This window comes from Oncorhynchus mykiss, chromosome 24 (genome assembly GCF_013265735.2).
Source record: "Oncorhynchus mykiss isolate Arlee chromosome 24, USDA_OmykA_1.1, whole genome shotgun sequence".
NCBI lineage: Eukaryota > Metazoa > Chordata > Actinopteri > Salmoniformes > Salmonidae > Oncorhynchus > Oncorhynchus mykiss.
In genome coordinates, this window is record NC_048588.1 from 30,287,166 (window position 1) to 30,292,544 (window position 5,379).

General features: G+C 44.2%; 1 long non-coding RNA gene across 1 annotated transcript; it reads right to left on the reverse strand.

Annotated features, from left to right (window-relative positions):
* Positions 1-364: 364 nt before the first annotated feature.
* Positions 365-5,022, reverse strand: LOC118944058. Its single transcript, XR_005039353.1, has 2 exons — positions 4,641-5,022; positions 365-2,184 (listed from the first exon to the last, which is right to left on the reverse strand). It is a non-coding gene; the product is annotated as an uncharacterized LOC118944058 (long non-coding RNA).
* Positions 5,023-5,379: the final 357 nt, after the last annotated feature.

Sequence of the window (5,379 nt, forward strand, 5' to 3'; positions counted from 1 at the left end):
ATAGCACCAGTCTCTCAATGTAAAGACCTTGGGCAACAGGGACATACAGTACACTTAGGGGACAGTAGGGACTGTGCTCTTCAGTGTTCCTAAAGGATGCCAGGTTACTACTGCTCTATCTGCATTACTGCACATGGGTAAAGGTACACAATGCCAGCAAATAGACTAGAGCAAGGGTATTCAACTCTTACCCTACAAGGTCCAGAGCCAGCTGGTTTTCTGTTTTACCCAAATTAGTTGCACCCACCTGGTGTCCCAGGCCTAAAGCAGTCCCAGAGTAGAGGTGAACAGTGGGGGGGAGAAAAAAGCAGTGGAACTGACATCAAGGTCTAGAATAGAGTTTGAGGGGACTAGAACAACAAACAAGTCTTTCAGTTCTTTATTAACTGAAAAGGCTCATTGTCAAACATAAGGCACATATTTTCCTGCACAGATGTCATACCGAGCAACTCAAAAGTCAAAGTTGTCAGTAGCTTAAAAAAAGTACAAAGTGTGTAGCGCTGGGATTGTACATGGAATACAGTGTCATGTTCTCCTGTGACATATTCACAATCTGTCCAGTACAAACACCACATTCAATCAGGACAAAATCCTGAGTTGCATTCAACTATTCGAACAGACAGGACCAATTGCTGGCATGTTAAAATACGTTTCTTTTTCTTCAAAAAAATCACACATTTGTGGATGTATACATTCTACAGACATAGCTTGGACTGCTGGCCTTTGTCATGTGACTTTAATCTTAAAACACATTGCTCAACAATGCCAGTAGATTCATTAAGTCACACTTCCTCAACCTGTCACCTGATTAAAACATCCCCAGGTCAAACTTGGCAAGCTATGCCCTAAAAGTCCTTTTGTAAACAGGAAATTGAAACTAAGAGAGCACCAGAACAAAAATGAATCCTACTGTTGTTACAGAGCAATTGATAGACATGTAATGCAGTGTTTCCCAACCCTGGTCCTCCAGTACCCCCAACAGCAACCCACCTCATTCAGCTCATTGAGGCTTGATGATCAGTTGAGTCAGGTGTGTTTGTCCAGGGTTTCAATAAAAAGGTATACTGTTGGAGGTACTCGAAGACCAGGGTTGGCAAACACTGATGTAATGGATATAAGTTCCGCCCTTGAGCCAACATGGCTGCATAAGTTGCCACACATCTTCAGCCATCAAAAGGCACCTATGAAGCCACTACCGTAATACCTCAGTAAATCTGATTGTTTTGCAGCTCAATTCTCGAGGCAAAACTGCACTTGGGAGGACGCATCAATTAAGACAAATGGCAGGTCCCCGAGGACCACACAGACAGATCGATATGAGAGAAAGAGGGATGAGAGCGAAAAGGTGGAATGGGGTGAGGATGGGATGAGTGACCAGAAAATGTCTATATGCATGTTAAGCTGGCAGTCAGGGGGAGGGGTGGTTTGGGGTCATCCTTTGGGTGCAGCAAGTCTCTGAGTAAATTGGGACCCAGTCCATGGTGGCAGGGCAGGGGCATGCATCCCCATTGGGGCCCAGTCATCTTAGAGCCGGTCCCTACCCTTCCCCTTGGCCCAGAACTATTAGATATTGCTCCTATGGTGGAATTACAACTACACTGCTCAGGGCTCTCCAACGCTGTTCCTGGAGAGCTACCATTCTGTAGGTTTAGGTTCTCCAGGAACAGGGTCGGAGTGAAGACCTACAGGATGGTAGCTCTCCAGGAACAGGGTCGGAGTGAAGACCTAAAGGATGGTAGCTCTCCAGGAATGTTGGAGAACTTTGGAGAACCCTGACACTGCTTATACCAATTAAAAACCTACAGACATACTAAAATTGAGGGGTTAGGGCCAAGGTGAGGGGTGTGGAACTGGTCACTACTCTATGGCTCTGGGCATGGAGGCCACGTAGACAAAGACTACGATGAGCAGCACCACCACAGCCAACGTGGGTAGAACCACTGTGGCCACCTGCGACCGGGCCTCCTGCATGGCCGCCTTACGTTCCTTCTTGTCCCTGGACGTCTCCTTCTTGGGCTTCCCCTTCAGCTGCCTCATGGTGGTTCCCTCCCTGGGTGGACACACTGCAGCACTCAGCTAGGCTCAGCCAAATCTATCAGACAAATCCTGCAGGTGCAGTGACTGCCTCTACAGTTCTGGAGGTGCAGTCGGGTGGAGGTCCACTTGCTTGCCAACACCACGCACCTATGAGTAGGAGGAGAACATGCATTAATGAACATGTTGTTTTCTATCAGACAGTGTCAATCACACTATGAACTAAGAATAGTGGGGTGGTTACTATACTTAACTAATCAGGCTACGTCTATGTATTTTGATTAATTTATTGTCATCTTGGGTTAAGTCTGACTGACTTAAGTGAGACAAGAGAACTACATATCTATATTACACTTTTAGCCAAATCCACAAAAGTGGTAAAAAAAATGACCCCTCCTAAAAATGCTACTAATTGACCGTTATTCAGTTCATCTTCCTGTGGCCCGCACGTCTAACTTTGTTCACACCGACAGAGTCATTGCGCAAAATAGTACACAGCATCATCTGGATGTGTACGCAGCATCATCTGGATGTGTACACATCATCATCTGGATGTGTGCAACAAAAAGGTCAACATTTACCTTCTGCTACCATTTCTGTCAAGTCATCTACGCATACAGTTTGATGCATGCGTTCGATAAATCCAACATATGTGCCACACCAAAGGCACTGCAACTGCCGGGGCAATGCAATGCTGCAAGGCAAACGCAGCATTTCATTGGAAATTCATGTAATTCTGGTGTACCAAAATGCAATAATGTGATCGAGGTGTAATGGCAACGCTTTCACCGCAAGATTTCAGAAGAGAAATGACACCCGTCGCTATGGCAACCCGACACAGGGCAGCAGAAATGCTGCATCTTGTTGTTACTTAACGTACAAAAAAAGAAAATGGTCACTTCAGACATCTCTTCGATGCTACATTCCCGGCTTCATAAAGTGATGCAGTGTAAATTCCCTCATTGTATATGCAAGGCATTCATGTCATATTCTCCTTTAGATAATATACTGTGGATTCTGGGAGACTGGTGAAGGCCAAGGCCCATTCTCAATATTCAGCAGTGTCATAGTGCCTGAAACATTCTTGGAGGTTGCTGCAGACGGGGAGGGTCTGGACCAGTCAGCAGTAGTTCCACACATTCAGATGTACAGTAGTGGACTACTGCTTTCAGATTGACTACAGTAGGAGAGCCTCTCCACACAGTCCTTCACATCACAGCAGTGACTTAGATAACCTAGGTCATGTTCAGAAAGAAAACATTTTCAAAGTGAATAAATTATTTTCTGATATATTTTTCAAATACTGTAACTATTTGGTCTAAGTTCTCTTAAAGACAATATTTGCTTCGAGTCTAGCGTTCCATTCGCAAGGCATAATAAAAAAATAAACCAAGCAAAGTATCAAACAGTTCTTCGCCCTAAATGCCCTTGCGTTAAGACAGCTCCTTCCACACGTGCATGCTGAGTTCGGACAAACTTTGTTAGGCCTACAGAAACACCTATAAAAATGTAACCAACTGATAGGATAAACAAGCTGCATTCCTTGCCAAATGACAACAGTTTAATCAAAAATTCAAAAATGGACTGATTGACTGAAGTGGCAAAATATGTTTGAACCAAGCCCTTTCCTGTTTCAGCATGACAATGCCCAAGTGTTAAAAGCGAGGTCCACACAGAAATGGTTTGTCGAGATCAGTGTGGAAGAACTTGACTGGCATGCACAGAGCCCTGACCTCAACTCCATTGAACACCTTTGGGATGAATTGGAACGCAGACTGCGAGTCAGGCCTAATCATCCAACATCAGTGCCGGACCTCACTAATGCTCTTGTGGCTGAATGGAAGCAAGTCACCGGAGCAATGTCCCAACATCTAGTGAAATGCATTTCCCTGAAGAGAGGAGGCATTTAAAGTAGCAAGAGGGGGGCAACTCCATATGAATGCCCATGATTCTGGAGTGAGATGTTCGACGAGCAGTATGTATGCGTGTCCACATACTTTTGCTCATGTAGTGTATGTGTAACAGGTAGGATACCAAACCACCTGGTGTTCAGCAAGATATAAAGCTTCATTTACAGCGGTTGTCCACACGGTAGATAATATGTGCACAGCATGTTGCTAATATGAAGCCACTTAGTTACCACTTAAGTTCATGTAGACCGTAAGTATTTAGCTAGTTCGCCTAGTCTTTGGTTCTCGACGAGAAAGATCCACAAGTAGTCGACAGGAATTAAACCATTTTTTAAGTGTAATTTCACGTAATTATCTGGTTGATAGTTTTCCCCCTTACCTTCCTCGTAGTTCAACAACTCCTCTACATGTGACCGACTAATATAGGCGACAATGTAATCATTTATTATCAGCGTATATTTCACAAATCATTAGCCTAATATAGCAAATAACTAAGTTAAGAACTTCAACGCCGAAAACATGGTTTCGAGTAGCCTAACGGTGTCTCATTAGCTCATTCCCTAATGTTAGCTAGCTGGAACCCTGTAGCCAGCCATAACGTTATTGACGTTGGTTCATTCTTGCGCCACCTCTCCCAGTCGAAAATATAACGAGGTTGCTAGCCAAGTAGCGTTACTTCAAGTTACTTTTACTTACCTCCTTCAATTAACAATATCCACGTTTCAATGTTTGGTTTTCACAAAACAAAGGAAAATAACATCCACCTTGAATTTGTAACGTTATGCGCTTCTGTTTTGCCCGTGTAACCACGTCCAGTTTCACCAGGCTGCTGTTGCTCTGCTACTCACTCCGCAGACTGCCCCTTGTACCTATGTCTATTGCCGCGTTCACTTACTACTCGGGACTAGGAAACTCGGACATTTCCGACTTGCTATAAGTGCTGAAACGCGACACGTGTATACAGCAACTACAACCAGTTAGCAAGTCTGAAGTTTCCTTGTTCTGACTAGCAAATGAACGCGGCATGTGGTCTGAACTCGGGAGATTACGTGGCAAACTGCAATAGAGCTCAGACAGAGAATGAGGCCAAATAGACTCACCAGTGCGCCCTATAGGGCGGGAGCGACATATAAACTGTAGTACATATATATTTTCCTGTCTTGCACCTCTAGATGGGGTTAAATGTCCAATGTTACTAAGCAAAAGTTAGATTCATAAAATGGCGCCTATATTTTTTTTCCTATGTATTATTTCTTACATTGTTACCCCACTAAATCTTAAGTCTTATTACATACAGCCGGGAAGAACTATTGGATATAAGAGCAACGTCAATTTACCAACATTGCGACCAAGAATACGACTTTCCCCAAGCAGATCCTCTCTTCGGACCACCACCCAGGACATGACGCAGAAGGGGCAGGTCAGGCTTCGAAAA